General features: G+C 52.0%; 1 protein-coding gene across 1 annotated transcript in view; it reads left to right on the top strand.

Moving 5' to 3' along the window:
- LOC135198503 (uncharacterized) overlaps window positions 1-22,805 on the top strand; it is a 143,641-nt gene that overhangs the window by 236 nt on the left and 120,600 nt on the right. The gene's annotated exons all lie outside the window — the stretch shown is intronic.

Below are 22,805 nucleotides of genomic sequence, written 5' to 3' on the forward strand. Positions count from 1 at the left end.
AAGATGGGTATCCAAAGTAAGCTAAGCCTATGGCTATCCTTGTTACGTACCGCAACCCTTGGTAAATTTATGAATTAAGGTACATATTTCCGAAGAATTTATGCCTATTTTGTTAGAATTCATTGGATTCGAGACAGTGGGCCTAGACTAGCTATTTTAACAGCTACTTAGCCTATAGGTCTCTGCTAGGCGTAGGGATCTTTAAGGTGTCCAGTGTTTGGGTTGGTAGCTTAAATTTCATAAATCACCATGTTGCATCATATGGTGATGATTATTATTGGGTAGCTAATTCTAAGGGAAAGGTCTGCATGTAGGGTAAACAACCGAGTGGACTGGCCAACTCACCGATTACCACGGTTTTGGCCACCCTCCGAATAAGTACTTGAACACGTCCTGACACCGGAGATGGTCATCAGTCATAAGTTGTTGGTGGTGATAGCAGGAGCTCAAGGCCTCTACTTCTCCTTTCGAAGTAAGTATTTTCTCCAAAGGTAGAAATTAATGCCATATTTTAAGATTTAAACAAAGGGTAATGAAAAGTGTGGCCAACGCAGTGCACACTACCCCTAAACGCTTTCGAAATTTGTACTTACGATTAAAAAAGTTTAGAAGATTGACGCCATCTCGATGTTTGCAGAGTTGCTTGTGTCAACAAACTTCCCATTTCCTGTGCTAAATCCGCACACCACTTGTACCCATAGACGCTGGGGTACTTTCATCACAACAATCGTAAACCCGACCTCTAACCAGTACTTATTCAAGGGGACTACGGCGTTTTGTGGTGTTTTGCGCTCTTCAATTGTTTATCAGTGTTGTCAATTGGTATGTGTTTACCCTCCAAACTGTGTATAAGACTTACACAAAACTGGGGAAATAAGTGAAATTAGTGTTTGTTCCGATACGTAATACAAACCCTCGGTCCTTTAACAATAGGAAGGTAACTAGCGGCAGCTGGGACGGTCGTAAGCTTCGAACAAGGGGAGAACGGTAGTTAACTGCTTGTCCGATCGTGCGCGCGCCCGCGCGCCCGAGAGGTGAAGAATCACTTTTGCTTTCGGCCGCGGGTGTGAAGGACGTGTTCGTCATCGCTCTCTGCCCGCTTCATCGTCGTATGCTTTGTTTATATTGTGTTTTCTACTAATGGTTGGTTTGACTTGAAAATGAAACTGTAAGTACACTGTTTTCATTTTCATTACTTAATTATGAATCAACATGGAGCTATCGCCGTAGAGACGGCGATTTCCGCTCTTTTCATGAATTGAACCCTTGAATTATGTCTCGGTGCCGAGGGCGGGCGCACTCGCGCCGAGTCATGTATTTTGGGCGAAAGTGTGTAATTGAAAGATGTAAGTACTCTTTTTCATTATATTTTTGCCCTGTGCGTTCGTTGCCGAGAGCTTGATTGCGCTCGGCAAGAGCCTCTTATTTTGTATGAATAGAATGCAATGAAAGTGGATTCGCAATGCAGTTTTCTTTTCATTTTCATTTATTAATTGCATCAAATTTAATTTTGGATCAATTTCCGCTCTTACCCGGGAATTAATCCTTACGATTTATTGCTGTGAAAGTGAAAATAGCAAGTGCAGTATTGTTCATTTTCATATAGTATATTTATGATAGCATCATATTATTATGGATCAAGTTTCCGCTCTTACCGGGAATTGATTTTTCCCTCTTTAAGTTCTATGAAGTGAATCGCAAGTGCAGTATTCTGTTTCATTTTCATATTACTTTTCACTGCTGTGCGGGGGTAGGGGAAGCGAAGGTCTGCCAGGAAGTCGTCGGAAAGCTCTCCCGCGACTCCCTTGGTATCCGATTCTTCGTCTTCTTTCCTGCCCCCCGCTCAGCTTCCTCGTATTTTGTTTTTTGGGGTCTTCCTTCCGTTCGGGGTGGGGCATGTCTCCCCCCCGTGCGTGAGGGAACCCCTCTTACTAATCTGTTTGTGCTACCGCAGGTGCTACATCCGTGGGAGACGACCTTGGACAGGTATGGACCACTGCGGCTGCAGGGCGTGCCTAGCATCCACGATCTGCTGCAAAGTCTAGCGAGGTCTGGGGCGGTGACCTTGGAGTGGTCTCCACTACAACCTTCACGGCCGCTTATGCTGCTTCCCCCCGCTGGTCTACACTCCCCATGCTGTGTCGGTGACGCCGTCTGCCGCTTCTAGGGCCGGTCGCCGCCGTACCGAGGAGGGGTATGCCGCCGCCGCCCGTGTTTTCTTCGTGTTGCCTGCCCCAGACTTCCGCTGTTCCAGCAGCTCGCCCCTGGACCGGCCGCCAGTACCACGCTGGCTGCCGATGATTCTACGAGGCGATGGCTGGGCCTGCCGTACCTGTCGCTGATGTGGTTCCCGCTACTGGCTTGGCTGTCCCTTCTGTGTTTACCGCTGCCGCTGTTCCTGCCGCTCCTGAGCTGGTTGCTGTTCCTGTCGCTCCTGGTTCCTGCGCCTGTCCATGCTGGTCCTGCCCATGGTGTGTCTTCCCCAGTCCCAGGTCCTTCCGGACAGGTGCAGTCGGGCCGTGTTGCTTCGGCAATAGGCCCGACTCCCGGCCTCGGATGGAGGACGTGACGACTGTCCTGCGTGAGCTGACGAAGAAGAGGAAGGTGTCATCTTCGTCTTCGTCTGTTGCTGCCTCTTCCCCTTCGACTTCTAAGGCCCATAAGCCGAAGAAGAAGAAGGCTGCCTCCCCCCCTAAGAAGTCTCCTTCGGGAACTTCTAAGGGCCCGTCCCACCTCGGTGGGACGGGGGGTCCTTCTGCTGGTCCTCCTGCTCCTTCGGGAGCGGGCCCGTCTCCCCTTCCGTATGGAAGAGATAGACGGGGACCAGAGGAGTATCGGTTAGCTCTGGTACTTCCTCGCCTGGTGCTAGCGGCGATGCCGCTACGCCAGGTTCCGGCTCGGTCTCATCGTTCGCGGGTAGATCCCGAGTGTACGCTCTCCCTGGGCGACCGTGCAGCCAAAGTTTCGGCGCCAGAGTTCTCGCATCGGCGCCCAAAAGACCAAGGCACGGAGCAGAAGGCTTGGCGAGAACCGCTCAGTGACTCTCGCCAGGCCAGCGGCCGCTCTCGCAGCGACCAGCTGGTAACCGGGTTTTGTTATTCCCCCTAAGAAGACTCCTTCGGGAACTTCGAAGGGCTCGTCACATTCCTGTGTGACGGGGGGGTTCTTCTGCTGGTCCTCCTGTTCCTTCGGGAACGGGGCCCGTCTCCCCTTCTGAGAAGAAGAAGAAGACGGGGACCAAGGTGTGCTGGCTACCGCTGGTACACCTCGCCTGGTCTTGGCAGCTCTGCTGCTAAGCCAGGTACCGGCTCGGTTTCTCGTCCGCGAGAAGTTCCGAGTGTACGATCTCCTTCGGGTGACCGTGCAGCCAAAGTTAAGACGCCTGAGTTCGCTCAGCGTCATGACCGAGGCACGGAGCAGAAGACTGTCGAGAGCGCTCAGGTGACTCTCGCCAGGCCAGCGGCCGCTCTCGCAGGCGACCAGCCGGTACCGTCGGTGTGAACGTGACGGTCTCTGACCGGCCACGGTTAAGGCTGGGAAGAGGTCCCCCAGGTCCCCTCGACCGACGGTACCAGCCTCGGCTGGTACCAGCGGTTTTGACGTGCCGCAGGGACGCTCACCGGTCTCACGGCGAAAGCGAGCTCTGCAGGTCACCTGACCGCCGCTCCCACAGGGACCGCTGAAATACGGTGACCAGCAGCAGCTCGTCTGACGCACGGGACCGGGGTCGACGTGCTCAGTCGAGCCGCTCGCCACAGGTGAGCGGCACGGCCAGGCCTGCAGATCGAATCCCCACCGCGGGTTGGTGATCGGCTGCAGCCCCCCACGTACGCTGGTCCTGCCAGCGAGCGGGGGGAGCGTCAGGTCTGCCTCTCTCCACTACCTTCAACTTCCTCGGGCTACACCGGGAAGAGCGAGGTAGCTAGGAGTGATCGTGAGAGGTGCGCCGCTCACGATCCCGTCACGACGCCGCGACACGTGCCACGTATGGTCTTAGGACCAACCAGGGGTACGTACGCGCTAAGTGATTGGGAGGCGGACCGTCAGGGGGAGAGGGGGTAGCGCGTCAGTTTGTCTCTCCGATACCTTCAACTTCCTCGGCATACGCCAGGAAGAGCGAGGTATATAGGAGTGATCGTGAGAGATGCGCCGCTCACAATCCCGTCATGACGCCGCACGTGCCAGGTTGGTCTTAGGACCAACCAGGACGTACGCGCAAGTGATTGGAGGCAACCGTCAGGGATCTGTTGCTGGTCCTTCTTCTGAAGGAGGAGGGTCCTGGGAGCTGCTCTTGTTGGAGGGACTGGACGGTCCTACTCCTCAAGACGCTGTAACTTCCGAGATTCAGAGTAACTTTACCCAGGTTATTGCACTGATTCGTCAGCACAACGACCGGGGGGGGGAAGGATCGCCGCTCTCACCAGCAGAGCCCATGTCTCTGCTCGAGTCGTTTTGGGGCCCGAGAGGGAACCCAAACCGACGGTGGGTATGCCGCGATCGGAGCTTGCCGATTCTGTCTTGAACCAGAGTCTCTCGTCTCCGGACAAGAAGGCTCTCTCAGTTCTGGCCGGTCGATCAAGCTACTTCCACCTCCTCTACTGCGACAGCGGCGTTTCTACGTGTCTTCGGACACCGTATTTAAATACTCCTTCGGTCCTCCTGAGAGGTTTCGACCTCGACGAGGACTGGAATGAGTCGGAGGACGGTATCGGCTCTCTCCTGTCAGGTGTCGATCAGCCCCACCCAGACGACGTTCACAGTGGCGGCAGACCCTTACCTACAGTGAGAGTTCGTAACCCTCCTCGGGGACGTTTTCTCCTGACGATACGTTTTCCCAGACTCTGAGAGGCCATCGCCGCAAGGCTATGGCTGCTCCTACTCTTCTCCAACTGCTAGTTCCACTGGAAGGCGAGCGAGTATCCAATTCCTCCCCCACCCTCTCTCCTTACGGCTACGAGGGAAAGGGGAAGGATCCTACAGAGATTTCTCTGTAGGATCCCACGTTGGGGACTGCGCTACCAGGGGGGACCTTCGGTTCCTACCTGACGTAAGCCCCGGTCGTTGAGGAGGGATCCTGCCCCATTCTCGATTTCTACTACGGAATCGAGAGGACCACCAGCCGATATCGTTTGACGAATTCGGTGGGGGTTTCGCAGACTGCTTAGAATTCTACGGAATTTCTAGCGCATTCAGAGTGTTAGAGTTTCTTACGATCTCCAAACACTTAGGCGAGAACCCCACGGTCCAAAGTGAGCGAGACGAGAATCCCCGATATGTTACACGCATAATCGGGAACCTCGGCCTTATGCTTTGCTTTGCTGCTTTGCTTTTAATTGCCCGTTTCGATTCTGGAATTTCTAGCATTAGGAAGAAGACTGCTGCTGAAAGAAGACTATTCCTGCTGCTGAAAGAAGACTATCTCACAGTAGGCGACCAACCTGGAATAGAGAAGAACGGACGGGAATATCCAGTTTGGCTGGAACTATCGTCTTAGTATTCTGTTCACCATTGAAGCTTTCCTTCGAGGAAGACTTCTCCTTCACTCTCTTTAATAGAGAACGAAGGTGGTCGATCTCCAATTCCTTATTTTGTTTTCTTGAGGAAAGAATTTAGGATGGAGATCGTTGTTCAGAATCCTACAAATATACTACGTATATTAACCTCGCGACATGATTCTGCTAAGCAGTTGAATGGTCCGAGGGGTAGGCGCATATCCTGGTTATTCTACGGATTGCGACTTAGACGAAAAGTATTCTAATTGAACTGCAACCCGGGTTGCCTGCAACCTCCCATGAGTTTCCAGTTTCAATTTTATATACTTATGGTGTTGTCACAACAACACCATTTAAGCTTTTATATTTACCGAAATTCGTTTCGCTTAAATATAATTGCTCGAGCATATCTTTTTATGCTCGGTGGTTCTAGCCGAACGCATTCCTTCGTGGAAAGGATTACTTGGCAAAACTCAGGGCTGACGATTGTCAGCGGACAGCTACTGCGTATTGAATTGCCCGAGGCATTTCAGTATCAGCTGCCGCTTTGAGATAGACGGTTGTTTATGTCTTTCTCACCTGCTTTGATTGAAAATAAAACAACCGTATCTCTGCCCAACAATTACGGACTTAAGTCTCTGATTAACGGGGATTCTCGCATACATGAATGACCATCTACTGCTGAGAGACGCTAGTATTCATCGTCTTCGGTATTGCGAGAATTTTAAACAGAGATATCTATTCGACTCTCATCTTTCTGTTTACCCCGCACGGTAAAAGAATTCTGTAATAGTCTCTTGCTGCATCGTATCCCGATAATGCGAATGATTTTTGCGGAATCTGAGTTTGTCCTCAAATATCTTGTATTTCGGGGGAGGTGTACAATTGTTCATTGTTCACCCCGGATTAGCAGATGTATTGAAAGACATCGCCTACTCCCACACCTGCCAGCTCTACTTCCAAACGTTCAGCCCATGAGAAGCAGTTCTTTCAAGCGGCTCTCCCCTGTGTTTTCATTACTGAAGAACGCCCCGCTTTCATTGCACAACGGACAGCAATGAAATGGCGGTTAGCGTTTTCAGTCATTTGTAAGCACAGGTTTAGAATCTTGAGATTCCTTCTCTCGATTCAGCTGGAAGACGTAGGTTGCATTCATTGCCTACCTTCGTCTTCAACGTCACAGTGTTGTTTCTCCTTAAGCTGAGATTCAACGTCTATGAGATTTTCTTGCCATCAGAGACCTCGGTCTTTTGAAGGCAATTGACTTTCGCCTTTTGAGCTTATGCATTAAGAGAATCGGTGACTAACAAATATTTTATTTGTTTGGTCTCTCAGCATAACTCTTAAAGGGCGAAGGTCACGTGACTTACCCGGTATGCTTGGACAACTTGCCTCTACTGATTCCGAACCAGTCAGTCGGCAGCTGTCAGAGCGCCCGAGTCAGTTACGAACTATGCTGTGGGACTTAGTTCGGTTGTTCCAGAGCAATCATTACTTCGTCTTAATAGCTTGTCAGTATTGAGTAACTGTACATAACCAAAGTCGAGAAGAGGGATAGGTCATACGACTATTCCCTTCTTTTCGTCTTAGGTAACTGCATGACTTCTCTTGAGAAGTCAAGCACAAAGGGATGGGGATTTGTGACGCTCGATTTCGTACCGATCTTCGTAGCGAAGACTCAGAACCCTTCGGTAACTGACGATTGGTTCGAGTCCTTCACAATACCCTCCCTAATGGACGTCACCCCGAGCCTCCGATACGAAGGCTATGCTGCTTTGTCCTGTGAAGGGTGCGACGGAGCTGTCTGAAGAAACTCGACACCAGGATGAGTGCGGACGCCTCTTCATCATTCTCTCGCGTTCCGCAAGAACTTCTCCGTGGCGCAGGTAATGAAGGCAGGCGCCTGGTCCAACCGGACCGCATGCACCTCCTACCTTCAGGATATTGCCCACAGTTCCTTGGATCTTTTTCCTTGGGAACCGTGGTGGTTGCTCAACACGTTGTGTAGTTAACCCAGACCCTCGCAGGCTGAACAGCATCGAGTCCTGTGTGACCGTAAGAAATGGATGAGGAATGAGAGTGTGACTGGCTCCTCTTCCCATCTTTTTCTTCGCTCTACCTTTGGGTAGAGGGGACACGGTCGTCACCCTGCTGGGTAAGGACGAGATGCAGGTGAGCTACTCAATAGAGCACCATCCTATCCCTTTCAGTAGGGATAGGAGTAAATATCCACCACTTCCTCCAACAAGGGGGAGGAAGTGGATGCCAAATTGAGACAAACCCATCATTTTATGATTGTCTCTTGCAAACAGGAACAAGTTCTTGCTTGCTGGTACGAAGATACGCTTGCCTCTCCTCTTAGTACTTGGCCCCAAGAGGTCTGACCATTGATCCTGCGGTGCACACCCCGATCAATCGGACAGAGGTTTGGATCCCTCCCTTGCTCTTACGACCCAGGGAGGCACTCCAGGTTGGACGAACACCAGTCTGTTCACCAAAAAGACTCAGATTCCTCCCACCAAGAAGTGAGTCTCCATATTGTTAAAGGACCGAGGGTTTGTATTACGTATCGGAACAAATGACAATTTGTCGAAAAATTGCATTTTTCCTAACTATACAAACCTGAGGTCCTTTACATATAGTCCCAACTCATGCCAAACCCCTCACTCTGCAACTTTTTGCATGGGCCTAAAGCAAAAGTGATTCTTCACCTCTCGGGCGCGCGGGCGCGCGCACGATACGGACAAGCAGTTAACTACCGTTCTCCCCTTGTTCGAAGCTTACGACCGTCCCAGCTGCCGCTAGTTACCTTCCTATTGTTAAAGGACCTCAGGTTTGTATAGTTAGGAAAAATGCAATTTTCGACAAATTGTCATATCTATTTGTAGTATACAGGCAGTCCCCGGGTTACGACGGGTGTTCCGTTCTTAAGATGCGTCGTAACCCGAAAATCGTCGTAAGCCGGAAAAAAAAAGAACGACGTTGGAAAAATGTCTTAAACTAATAAAAAGTTATAAAAACCTTACTTGTAATCCTTTGTTACACTACATGTTGTTTCCGTTTAGTTTTATGTACAACCTGGAGTTATTTTTTCATAAAAAAAAAAATGCTGGTTCTTGAAGGTAAAAAACTATGTAATCCTCTGGTGACACTACATTCTTGAAGTTTTATGTATAACCTGGAGTGATTTTGCCAAATCTTGAGGGCTACAAGAACAGTTGATTACTATTTACGTTTGTTCCGATACGTAATACAAAACCCTCGGTCCTTTAACAATAGGAAGTAGCTAGCGGCAGCTGGAACGGTCGTAAGCTTCGAACAAGGGGAGAACGGTAGTTAACTGCTTGTCCGATCGTCGCGCGCCGCGCGATGGGAGGTAAACAAATCACTTTGCTTTCGGCCGTGTGTGGGAAGGACGTCGTTCGCCATCGCTCTGCCCGCTTTGTCGTTGCTTTGAGTTTGAGTATTTGTTTCTCTTTCTGTATAAATCAGGAGTGATTGTAAGTACTTTTTCACAATTCAATTTGTCTTGCAATGAGTGAATTGGAAGAAATGGAAATATCTCCACGCCCTCCAGTCGCCCGTAGAGTGTGTCCCGGGCTGGAGGGGCGTAGATGTGGAGGGTTCAGGTCATTCGTTGATGTGGACCCCCACGAGGTTTGTACTCGTTGCCGGGGGCGAGAGTGCTCCCGCAACGAACCTTGTGTAACTTGTATGAATTGGTCCGAGGCGCAGTGGGTGCTGTACGAGGGCAGGAAGAGACTTAGGCCGGCCAAGAAGTCATCGGAAAGTCCAGTGACTCCTTTGGTGACGGCCACAACTTCGTCCTCTTTCCTGCCTCCCGGCCAGCCCCCACTTTCGCGCCTTTCCGCTGCTTCCCCTGCGGGGGGGGTAGCGGAGTCCTTTTCCTCTCTCGATCCGTCGAGTGTGGAGGAGGGCGCCCGCTACCCGGACGTACAGCTGTATTCGGGGTCTTCCGTCCGCTCTGGGGGGGGTGTGTCGCCCCCCAGGTGCGAGGGAGCCCCTCCAATTAACCCGACTGTTGCTTCCGCAGGTGTGCCATCAGCGAAGGACGACTTGGGACAGGTGTGGGAGTCGCTGGGACTGCAGGGAGTGCCCATCATCCAGGGGTTGCTTCAGCGGTTGGCGGGTCTCGGTGGTCACTCATGGTGCGGTGACCACAACCATACCTCAATAACGACACCAGCGTATGAGATGCCACCACATCTGGTATATACGCCCATATAATGTCGGTGACACCCACGGTGACTGTTACAAAAACCCATTGCTTGCCGTGCCCAAAGAGGACGGTGCCACCACCACCTGGATTTTTTCCTTTGCCGACCCCGGACTTCCGCTGCCCCAAGAGTAACCCCCCCTGGACCTGCCGCCAGTGCCACGGATGACGGTGACTGTCGACAGGACGCCTGGCTCTCCGTGGTACCTGCGTGCCTGCCGTACCTGTTGCCGTTTCCAGCTACGCTTTCCCTTCAGATCGGCCTGCACTTTCCCTTTCAGATGTTCCTGCCGTTCCTGCTGTTCCCGGACCTGTTCCTGTTGTTCCTGCTGCTGGTGTTGCTGTCACAGGCTCAGGTCTTTCCGGACAGGTGCAGTCGGGCCCTGTTGCTTCGGCAACTGCCCCGGCTCCCTCCTGGATGGAAGACCTGACGTCTGTTCTGCGGAGCCTGGCGAAGAAGAAGAGGAAGAGGAAGAAGGTGTCGTCGTCGTCTTCATCGTCTTCTTCGTCGTCTGCTGCCTCTCCTTCCCCTTCGACTTCTAAGGCTAAACAGCCGAAGAAGAAGAGGCTGCCTCCTCCCCCCCTAAGAAGACTCCTTCGGGATCTTCTAAGGGCCCGGCTCGCTCAGGCGAGCTGGGGAGCTCTTCTGCTGGTCCTCCTGTTCCTCGGGAACGGGGCCGTCGCTTCTTCTGCAAAGAAGAAGTCGTCGGGGACCAGAGGTGCATCAGCCTCGGCTGGTGCGTCCTCACCTGGTGTTAGCGGTTCTGCCGCTAAACCAGGTTCCGTCTCGGCCGCTTCTCGTTCGCGAAGCAGCCCGAGTGGACGCTCTTCCAAAGAGGACCGTCCAGCCAAAGTTTTGACGTCCGAGCTTGCTCGCGTCAAGACAGCGGCGCGGAGCAGAAGACTGGCGAGAGTCGTGCACACGACTCTCGCCAGGCCAGTGGACGCTCTCGCAGCGATCAACTGGCTGCTCGGGCTGACGTGACGGTCGCTGACCGCCACGGGTTTGAGGCGAGGAAGGAGTCCCCACGCCGCCGTACCAGCCACGGCTGGTACCAGCGGTTTGACGCGCGCCAGAGGACGCTGGCCGGTCTCGACGCGAAAGTGAGCCTAGCAGGTCACCCGCCTCGCGCTCCTTCCCCCACCCCACCCTGTGGGGACCGGGCGGAGACGGTGACCAGCGGCAGCTCGCCTGACGCTAGAGATCGGTCTCGACGTTCTCAGCCGAGCCAATCGCCCCAGGCGAGCGGCGACGCTAGGCCTACTGCTCGACCGTCACCGCGGGTTGACGATCAGCAGCAGCCCTCCACGCACGCTGGTCCTTGCCAGCGAGCGAGGGGGGAGCGTCAGGTCTGCCTCTCCCGTACCTTCAACCTCCTCGGGCTATACCGGGAGGAGCGAGGTACCGAGGAGCGATCACGAGAGGTGCGCCGCTCGTGACCCAGCTATGACGCCGTACGGCTCAGGCACGGTCTTAGGACCGACCAGGACGTACGCGCAAGTAGTTTGGAGGCGACCCGTCAGGGGTCTGTCGCTGTTCCTCCTTCTGAGGAGGAGTATCGAGGGTATGCTCTTGCTGGAGGGACTGGACGGTCCTACTCCACAAAGACGCTGGTGACGCCCGAGATACAGAGGAACTTCGCGGAAGTCATTAAGCGATGCGTCTGCATAATGACCTCGCGGAAGGATCGCCGCTACCACCAGCAGAGCCCACGTCCCGCTCGAGTCATTTTGGGGTCCAAGAGGAGCCCAAAATGATGATGGGGTTGCCACGATCAGAGCTTGCGGACTCAGTCCTGGATCCAGGTGGAGAATCTCGTCTTTAGGACGGGAGGACTCGCTAAAATCCGGACGGTCCTCTAAGCTGCTTCCTCCTCCTCTACAGCGGCAGAGGCGATTCTACGTGCCATCGGAAGACCCGATACTGCCGAAACAGGTTAACCCGGAAGTTAGCGAGGCTGACTCCAGGTGTGTCCCTGCAGCAGCTCCTGTCGGAGAACCTATGGTTCTCGCAGCAGGAGGCACTTGCCCTGGAATCTACCGCTGTATGGCAGCATTCCAGGCAGTTTCCTGGTTGGATTTGTGGTCCCTCACAATATCCAAAGTAGCGGCCGGCTCTGGGAGTTCTGCTCTCGAAGACGACGCTTCTTTCAGGAGACTGTGCCAGTCTGGAGGAAGAGCAACTCTTACCATCGCCCATCAGACTGCTAACCTGTGGGCCAACTTGGTTCTTCGACGTAGGGACGCAGTCCTTACCCGAGTGACCAAGGGGGCCGGGCGTGAAGCGGCACTCGGGCTACGAAATGGACCTCTTAGGAGTTCCCCAGCTCTCTGTCCTGGAGAGATGGTGGACGCTGCGGTGGAACGGCGGCGCACTGACGAGAGTGACCGCTTAGTCCACCAGGCAGTCTCGAAGGTTTCTGGGCAACCTCGAGGAACTTGCGGCCAAACCAAAGAGCTTGGCTAGCGCTTCCACGGCGGCGAAGACGGTTTGCACCGTCCAAACCCCGTGTGAAGACTCCAGCTGTTTCAACTTCTGCTAGAGGAGGCCGCAACCAGCCCTCCTCCCAGCCTCCTCCTTTTCCCCGAGGATGGCTGCTGAAAGAAGTCGAAACGAGGAGGGAAACGCTAGGGACGGCGTTCCCCCTCACCTGCTGCCGGAAGTGGGGGGTGTCCTGGCGAGCCATTGGGCGACTTGGCAGCGCTACGGCGCGAGAACTGGATAGTAGACGTCCTTCGGGAGGGGATATCTACTAACCCTTCGAGTCTCGGCCCCCCCTCAATCTCCAAACCGGTCCATCTACAGACCTATGTCAAGGGATCAACAAAGGACAACGCTCTTCGACAGGAGATCAAGACCATGCTGGCGAAACGAGCTGTAGAAATCGTGGAGGACCAGTCACCGGGCTTTTACAGCCGCCTCTTCCTAGTGGAGAAGGCATCGGGGGGCTGGCGTCCGGTGATAGACCTCTCTCCCTGAACCGCTTCGTTCGCACGACGCGGTTCACGATGGAGTCGGCACGCTCAGTGCTCGACTCGATCAGGGGGAACGATTTCATGCTTTCAGTGGATCTGAAGGACGCGTATTTTCAAATACCATACCATCAGTCCTCCAGAAAAGTACCTCCGCTTCATCTTCGACGGGACGGTGTACCAATTCAGGGCACTTTGTTTCGGTCTCTCAACCGCCCCACAGGTGTTCACGCGAGTGTTCACTCTGGTGTCGGCTTGGGCCCATTCGAACGGGATACGTCTTCTGAGGTATCTCGACGATTGGCTAGTCCTGGCGAGCTCCCGCTCGCAGTTGCTACAGGACAGAGATCGGCTCCTCAAGTTTGTCGCGATCTGGGGATCGTGATAAACTACGAGAAGTCCGACCTCGAACCCAAGCAGAAGATGAAGTACCTGGGTATGCTGATAGACACGGTAGCAGGGCAAGTCTTTCCCGCAGACTTGCGTATCAGCAAATTCAGGGAGGCAGCCGGCCGGTTCCTGTCTCGGCAGGAACAGGCAGCACAGCAATGGCAAGTCGTGATCGGCCATCTGTCGTCACTCGAGAAGTTAGTCCCTCACGGGCGTCTTCACCTGCGGTCTCTCCAGTGGAGACTAAGGGAGAGTTGGTCTCAGGCCAAGGATCCTCCTTACTTTCCCGTGGCTCTCACGGACAAGGTGAGGCAGGACCTAGCCTGGTGGCTCGACGACAAGAACCTCTTAAGAGGAGTGCCCATACGCACTCCCCCCCCGGATGCTTCTGTTCTCAGACGCATCGACCGAGGGATGGGGCGCACACCTGGAGGAGTTGCTGGCTGCAGGTGTGTGGACCATCACGAGAAGCACCTTCACATCAATGTCCTGGAACTCCAAGGCGGCGTTCAACGCTCTCCAAGAGTTTCAGGACCGCTTGGTGGGACACTCAGTGGTGTTGATGTGCGACAACACCACAGTAGTGGCATATGTCAACAAGCAGGGGGGGCTAGTGTCTCTTCCGCTCCATCAGTTGACGGTGCAGGTGCACGAGTGGGCCACGGCTCACTCGATAGAGCTGTCAGCACGCTACATTCCAGGCAAGAGGAATGTAGTAGCAGACAAGCTCAGCCGTCGGGATCAGGTGATAGGGACCGAATGGTCTCTACACCAAGACGTGGCGGAAAGGCTCTTCAACCTGTGGGTACGACCGGATCGTAGACCTGTTCGCCACCCGGCACAACAGAAAACTTCAGGTTTTCTTTTCAGCTGTGCCGGACCCATGGGCAGCTGCAGAGGACGCTCTCCAACACCCCTGGGACAACCTCTTCGCGTACGCTTTCCTCCCTTCTGTCTGATTCGGAAAGTGATCAGTCGAGCGCTGGTCACTCCCAATCTCAGAATGATCCTGGTGGCTCCCAAACGGCCACAAGCCGTTTGGTATCCGGACCTGCTGGCTCTTCTTGCGGATGCACCGAGAGAGCTACCCACTTGGCACAACCTTCTAGCCCAGCCACACGTAGAACGGTACCACCAGGCAGTCCAGTCCCTTCAACTTCACGGCTGGCTGTTATCCACCATCTCTTGCGAACGAGAGGCTTTTCTCGTAGCGCAGCAACAGAGATGGCTGGACACGTCAGACAGTCCTCTGCAGCTGTGTACCAGGGGAAGTGGGCCGTCTTCTGTGGTTGGTGTCGTAGACAGGGTCTGTCTCCTCTCAGAGCCACTCTTCAGCAGGTAGCGGATTTCCTCTGTGTTTCTTCGCCGAGAGAAGCTCCTCTCAGTACCCACAGTTAAGGGATATAGAGCCGCCCTGGCTCTCGTCCTAAAACTGAGGGGACTGGACATCTCGATTCGTTCGAGATATCCTTGCTAATGAGGAGCTTCGAAAGGTCTTGCCCACCCAGGGAACTCAGGCCCCCTGCGTGGGATGTGACTCTCGTACTTAGGAGTTTGACTCGAAGACCCTTCGAGCCACTCCGAGAGTCGTCAGACAGGGATCTGACTCTCAAGACCCTCTTCTTGCTGGCCCTGGCATCGGCGAAGAGAGTAGGGGAACTACATGGCCTTTCTTATGATGTTAAACATACCAGAGGCTGGGGATCTGTGACGCTCGATTTCGTCCCGAACTTCGTAGCTAAGACTCAGAATCCGTCGATCCCTGACGACAGGTTCGAGTCTTTCACGATCCCCTCCCTCCTGGACTTCACCGATAACGATGCGGATGAGATTGCTGCTTTGTCCTGTGAGGGCGCTACGGCGCTATCTGAAGAGAACTCGACATCTCAGGCCTGAGTGTCGACGCCTCTTCGTTAGCACTGGGGTTACCAAGAAGAAGTCTCCAAGAACAGCTTTTTTCTTTCTGGCTGCGTGAGGTGATCAGGAGAGCGTACGAAGCTGATGGTAGCGACGACATCCGTACGCTCCGACCGAGAGCCCACGAAGTCAGAGGTATCGGACCCTCCTTAGCGTTCCGTAAGAACTTCTCCGTGGCGCAGGTCCTGAAGGCAGGTGTCTGGGCCAACCAGACCACCTTCACGTCCTTCTACCTTCGGGATATTGCCCACAAGTCCTTGGTATACCTTTTCCTTGGGACCTGTGGTGGCTGCTCAACACGTTGTGTAAGCTTACCCAGCACCCGAGCAGGCAGAACAGCATCGATTCCTGGTATGACTGGGAGAATGAATGCGTGAATGAGAGAGTGACTGGCTTCTCTTCACCATCTTTTTCTACCTCTACCTGTGGGCAGAGGGATACGGTCGTTACCTTGCTGGAAGGGAGTCAGATGCAGGTAAGCTATTCAACAGAGCTCCATCCTACCTCTTTAACTAGAGATAGGAGTGTATATCCACCACTTTCTCCAACAAGGGGGAGAAAAGTGGATGCCGACATGAGACAAACCCATTACTTTACATTTGCTCATGTAAGGAAAAAGTTCTTATAATGCTGGTACAAAGAGATACGCTTGCCTCTCTCTTAGTACTCGGCCCAGAGGTCTGACCATTGATCCTGCGGTGCACACCCCGATCAATCGGACAGAGGCTTGGATCCCTCCCTCGCTCTTACGACCAGGGAGGCATTCCAGGGATGGACGAACACCAGTCTGTTCATCAAAAGACTCAGATTCCTCCCACCAAGAAGTGAGTCTTCCTATTGTTAAAGGACCGATGGTTTGTATTACGTATCGGAACAAATGACAATTTGTCGAAAATTGCATTTTTCCTAACTATACAAACCTGAGGTCCTTTACATATAGTCCCTCCTCATGCCACCCCTCACTCTGCGTATTTTGCATGGGCCAAAAGCAAAAGTGATTTGTTTACCTCCCAGTCGCGCCGCGCGACGATCGGACAAGCAGTTAACTACCGTTCTCCCCTTGTTCGAAGCTTACGACCGTTCCAGCTGCCGCTAGCTACTTCCTATTGTTAAAGGACCTCAGGTTTGTATAGTTAGGAAAAATGCAATTTTATACATTCAACTTCCCTGCCAGATATATACTTAGCTATAGACTCCGTCGTCTCCGACAGAATTTCAAATTTCGCGGCACACGCTACAGGTAGGTCAGGTGATCTACCGCCCTGCCCTGGGCCCTGGTGGCAGGACTAGGAACCATCCCCGTTTTCTAATCAGAATTCTTTCTGTCGCCGGACCATCAACATTGTTGTTGGTTCCTCTCGATTGGTTTTCTTTTTTCGCCGGCAATTGATCTTCTTGACCGACTTTTGGTGACGTATCTGGATTGTTGGATTGGCATACGCTTTTGTGGACTGTTTTGTGGACTTGATTTTGGATTTTTCTTTAAATATGTCTGACTCTGGTATGGTTGTGAGACGTTGTGTGAATGTAGGCTGTAAGGTGAGGTTGCCGAAAGCTTCGGTAGACCCTCACACGGTATGCAAGAGGTGCAGGGAGTATGAATGTTCTTTTACTAATACTTGTAAAGAATGTGAGAATTTAGTGAGAACGAATGGAAGAATCTAACTAATTATTTGAAAAAGTTAGAAAGAGAGAGAGCGAGGAAGGCTTCTCATAGAAGTTTAAGTAGTTCTAGATCTGAAACTAATTCCAAGCTTGGGATCTTCCCCAAGAGTAAGTATTGCTACTTCTCCTTCCATTGCAGCCCTTCTCTCCTATTGCAGAACCTGTAGATCCAGCGAAAGAAACTTGCAGATCTAAACGCAGCCTTCAAAATAATGGAAAACAAAATGGCTGCCATACAAGGTAAGGCTAGTGATTTGTCATTAGACAGTGATATAATGTGCCCAGTGTAGTGGAGGGGGCATCTGGTTGGCTCAGCAACGCTCCTAGGTCTAGACCTCTTCCAAGCTCACATGCCCAGAGGAGAAGGAATGTCGAAAGCCGAAAGGAGGTTTGTGGAGAATACCCCACCGATCAGGTGTCCCTTCGGCGGTTTCTGTGACATTCCCCAACTGCCAAGGACAGCTATTGTAAAAGCGTCCTACGTGAGTGTTTCTCGTCGTCGGGATCTTCATCACCGAGACGTGATTGGAGAGATTTCCGATCGATCTCGGCCTCTCAAGAGGAGTTGGAGGGCGCCGACTATTGACTCGAGCCCTGAAAACTTCCCTGAGGAGTCTCCATCGGGAGTGAAGAAGGCGAGAAGAGCCATTCTTCCAACCAGAGTGAGAAGGAGGCAGGAGGTGGAGGCTATGGACTCCTCCCCTCCTCCTTACCCTCCTCCCGAAGAGGATAGAGGAAGGCTACAAAGAGGTTCATGATGGCGATGCAGGAGCAGATTTTCGTCATTTGTAGGAGTCCTGTCAAAGGAGCCTCCTAGAAGGAAAGACACTTCCTTCCTATTAAAAGATCCTCCAGACGTATGGAGGTATCTACCTCCAGGATCGATACTCCTACCCGAGGTGAGGTTTCCTGTACGAACCTGGGATGAATCAATCAGACGTCTGGCACCGGCCAGGCGTGAGGAGTCACCCAGGAGGCAGGAGCCAAGAGCCAGGAGTGAGGAGTCAACCAGGAGGCAGGAGCCAAGAGCCAAGAGTGTGGAGGCATCTAGGCAAGAGGGCAAGAGCCAGGAGGCTAGAGCCAGGAGGCAAGAGCCAAGAGGCAAGAGCCAGGAGGCAAGAGCCAGGAGGCAAGAGCCAGGAGGCAAGAGCCACGAGCAAGAGCATGGATGGCAAGAGGCGGAGGAGTCAAGAGGCAGGAGCCAGGAGCCAGGAGGCAGGAGTCAAGAGGCAGGAGCCAGGAGTCCGGAGTCCGGAGTCAGGAGGCAGGAGTCCGGAGTCAGGAGGCAGGAGTCAGGAGTCGGAGGCAGGAGTCAGGAGCCAGGAGGCAGGAGTCAGGAGGCAAGAGTCAAGAGCCAGGAGTCAAGAGTCGGGAACTCGGTCCTGGAGGTTATGACTCTTCGCCAAATGGGAGCTCCTCTCCTTCAGAACATAGGAGGTCTTGGAAGGACTCTTCTCAAAAACGGGAACGTTCTCCTTCGTCGGATCGAGGGTTAGACGAGTTGTCTGCGACGATCCTCCTGCTAATGAGGGACTTTCTAGTTACAAAGTCTTGGCCTCTTTACTACTACAAGAGTTTGGAGATTCTCTTAGTCCTGCAGCTCCTCCTTCTCCTCGTTCGCTCTTTTCGAGCTCAGCTACGGCTAAATCGTCGGCCTTCTTGAAAATGAAGCCTGCGATATCAATGAAGAAGGCACTCCATTCTTTAGATTCTTGGATGGACAAGAAGAAGGAGTTAGGAAAGACGGTATTCTGCATGCCTCCTTCCAGATTGCACGGGAAGAGAGGTATTTGGTATGGGACAGGAGAGACTATGGTTCTTTCTTTACCCACCCCCGCCTCTGCAGATGCCGACTTTGCCAGTTTAGTGGAGGCCTCTAGACGTCACTCCTTAGGATCGGTCAGAGCGACGTGGAGCACTTCAGAGTTGAACCACTTTCTAAAGGGACTTTTGTCACTTTAGAGGTGTTCAATTTTCTGGATTGGTCGCTCGGAGTTCTGGCCACAAATCTCAAGGATCCGGAGTTCTGAAGAACCCAGAAATTCTCCATAGCGTGCTGTCCTGCATGGAACAAGGCAGTACAGGACGGTTCTGGTGAAGTGGCTTCACTTTTCGGTGCTGGTCTCCTGAAAAAGAGATCAGTGTATGGTTCCCTTTTATCGAAAGGGTTTCTCCTCCGAGCCAGAGGACTGCCTTACTGTTCGCCCCGCTATCAGATCATCTGTTTCCTTCTCAGTTAGTCAAGGATATATCTCGCTCACTAACTGAGAAGGCGACACAAGACCTACTTACTCAAACGTCCAAGAAAGGACGACCGGTAGTGGCGACGGTTAAGAAGGAACCTCGTCCTACTCAGCAGCCCTTTCGTGGAGGTGCAACGGCTCGTCCACCTGCCAGAAAGAAGAGCTCTGAAAAGAGAGGAAGGTCTTCATTTAGACCATTCAAGAGATCTAAGTGACTTGTTGCTCCTCCAAGCACCAGTGGGCGCCAGACTCCTGAACTTTGCAGGAGTATGGGAACAAAGGGGAGCCGACCCTGGTCAGTGTCGGTCCTGAAGAAGGGATATGTAATCCCCTTCGACGACAAACCGCCCCTAACATCTACGCCTCGGGAACTGTCAGCGAGGTACAGAGACCCGTTAATGCGAAAGACTCTCTTCAGATGGTGGAGCAAATGTGGGAAAAAGAGGCCATCGAACTGGTACGAGATCCACACTCCCCGGGATTTTACAATCGCCTTTTTCTAGTACCAAAGGGCATCGGGGGGTGGAGGCCAGTTTCTTGGACGTAAGCGCTCTGAATCGCTTCGTACAGAAAAAGAAGTTTGTTTCGTATGGAAACGTCCGCCTCTGTCATGTCGGCGCTGCGCCCAGGAGATTGGATGGTCTCTCTGGACCTGCAAGACGCCTATTTCCACGTTCCCATTCACCATCAGTCAAAGAAATATCTTCGCTTTGTGATAGGAGACAAGATCTTTCAATTCAGGGCTCTGTGCTTCGGTCTGTTCTACAGCCCCCACAAGTATTCACCAACCTGATGGCGATTGTAGCAAGATGGCTTCACCTAGAGGGATAAACATCTCCCTCTACTTGGACGACTGGCTGATCAGGGCCAAGTCGAAGAGTCAGTGCTTGGAGGACTTGGAAGTAACAAGAAACATGATAGATTCGCTAGGGTTGCTCGTCAACCTCGAGAAATACACAACTGATCCCCAGCCAGAACTTGGTCTATCTGGGGATTCAGATGGATTCTCGGGGTTTTCGGGTATATCCTTCGCAAGAAAGAATCGCTCGAGGTTTGTCGAGAATCTCAAGCTTCTTAGAGAGAAAGGACAGCTCAGCGAGGGATTACCTGAGCCTATTAGGGACCCTGTCCTCATTGGAAAAGTTCTTCTCGCTAGGGAGACTTCACCTTCGCCCTCTTCAGTTTTTCCTCAAAGAGGTGTGGAACTGGAAGACGGGTCAACTCTCGACATCTTCCAACTTCCACAAGAAGTAAAAGATCATCTGAGGTGGTGGATACCCTCAGCTTCAAAAGAACGAAGGCTTATCGCTTGCTCTGCAGAACCCAGACCAAGTGTTTTGTTTACCGACGCTTCGGAGTCGGGATGGGGAGCGACGCTGGGAGCAAGGGAGGTGTCAGGCACCTGGACAAAGGAACAGGTGTCCTGGCACATCAATTGCAAGGAACTTGTGGCCATACACCCTAGCCTTAAAGTCCTTCGAAAAAATAGTCAGAGACGGGGTAATACAGATCAACCCAGACAACACCACGGCTCTGGCTTACATAAGAAAGCAAGGAGGCACGCACTCGTTCTCCCTCTATCAGTTGACAAAACACCTGTTAACCTGGACGGAAGAAAGAGGCATAACTACTCTCACAAGGTTTGTTCAAGGGATCAAAAATGTGAGAGCGGACAGACTGAGCAGGAGAAACCAGGTCTTCCCACAGAATGGACTCTTCACGAAGAAGTGTGTCGAAGTCTTTGGTCCCTGTGGGGGAGACCTCACATAGACCTGTTTGCGACGTTCCTCTCCAAAAGAATAGAGAACTTTTGCTCTCTAGTAGAGGATCCGAGAGCCTTCACAATAGACGCGTTTCTCATGGATTGGTCGGGTGTGGACGCTTACCCGCCTCCCTCCCCGTTCAAAATCCTGGGGGAAGTGCTCAGGAAGTTTGTAGCTTCGAAGAGCACGAAGTTGATACTCATAGCCCCATTTTGGCCAGCACAGGAATGGTTCACGGAGGTACTGGACTGGATAGTGGACTTCCCCAGATCGCTTCCAAACAGACACGATCTACTCAGACAACCCCACTTCGAGGATTTGGTTTTCATCACAAACCTCCCAGGTCTCGCTCTGACTGCCTTTCGACTATCGAAAGACTTGTCAGAGCGAGAGGCTTTTCTCGCGAGGCTGCGGGCTCTATCGCTAGAGCCCGCAGAGCTTCGACGAGAAGAGTATCCAGTCGAAGTGGGAAGTCTTTAGGAGGTGGTGTAAGGTTCAGAAGCTGTCCTCCTCCAGTACCTCTATAGTGAATATTGCCGATTTCCTCCTCTTTCTGAGAAAGGAGTCACACCTATCTGTCTCGACAATAAAAGGATACCGAAGCATGCTGTCTTCGGTTTTCAGGAATCGAGCCTAGACATTGCTAACGACAAAGATCTACACGATCTAATTAGATCTTTTGAGACGTCGAAAGCAGCTACTCCTAGAACACCTAGTTGGAATCTAGACGTGGTCCTGAATTCCTTTCATCGACAAATTCGAACCTTTACATCTGGCGTCCTTCCGAGACGTTACTAGGAAATGCTTGTTCCTAGTGGCTCTCGCTACAGCCAAGAGACGAGCGAATTACACGCTCTGGATTCCACGGTGGGGTTCAAAGGAGATGCTGCCATCTGTTCTTTTCCAGACAATGTTTCTGGCAAAGAATGAAAACCCATCAAAAACCTTGGCCCAGAAGTTTTGAGGTGAAAAGGCCTATCTAACCTGGTAGGCAGAGAGATAGAGAGATCTCTCTGTCCAGTGAGAGCTCTTAAATTCTATTTAGGAGGAAGAGACAGATGGGAGCTTGTCAACAAGGTCTTTGGTGTGCAGTGAAGAACCCCAAACAGACTCATGTCCAAGAACGCCTTGGCTTTCTTTGTGAGAAGCGTTATTACGGACGCTCACAAGAACTGCTCGGAGGAATCCTTCGGTCTTCTAAAAGTCAAGACGCATGAAGTAAGAGCAGTAGCAACGTCTTTGGCGTTCCAAAAGAATATGTCTCTGAAGAATATCATCGAGACTACATATTGGAGGTGCAATTCGTGTTTGCATCTCATTATCTGAAGGACGTGAGAGTGACCTATGAGAAGTTCTTCTCGCTAGGTCCTTTTGTATCAGCAGATACAGTACTTGGGTCTTGGAGCAAAGACTGATCCTTAATTTTGTGTTTTTTATCGTACATAAACCCTCTTGTCAGATATGTGCTTGGTTTTCTAGCAGCAAGCTCACTACTGTCGCACGGGAGCAGAGTGTCATTGCTGGTAGGCGATCAAGGGTATGTATGACTAGTAGGGGTAGTACAAAATTTTTTTTTTGTATATTTTGTAATGAAAGTGTATTATGTTTCGAGTTTTTTGGTTGTTTGTTGAGGAGTTCGGGGATAACTCCTTACAATCTTAGAACTAACATGGATGTTAGGATCAGGTGATCGGATCGGTTTTGTGCTCCTTGAACAAGGTGTATTGTCATGTAAGTGGAAATAGCACCCAATGACAAAGGCCTTTAGGCTCTGCCGAGTAAGTGGATAAGACCCCATTGGCAGACCCACAAGAACTCTTAGCCATAGATCATTATCTCGCTGAGGCTCTTGAGGCTAAGCAGACTACAGGCAGTAGCCGCGAGTCTTCAGCCTATAAGGTAGGAACCAAGGTTTATAAATACCTACAACATATGTTGTTACCTGTCTATTTCAGTAGTTAGCTGTCTCTTACCCACCACCAATGGGTGCTAATCAGCTAAGTATATATCTGGCAGAAGTTGAATGTATAAAAATGATATTGTCATGTACAATAAAGTTTTATACATACTTACCTGACAGATATATACGATTAATAGCCCACCCAGCCTCCCCGCAGGAGACAGG

The sequence above is a fragment of the Macrobrachium nipponense genome, chromosome 23 (assembly GCF_015104395.2).
Source record: "Macrobrachium nipponense isolate FS-2020 chromosome 23, ASM1510439v2, whole genome shotgun sequence".
Lineage (NCBI taxonomy): Eukaryota > Metazoa > Arthropoda > Malacostraca > Decapoda > Palaemonidae > Macrobrachium > Macrobrachium nipponense.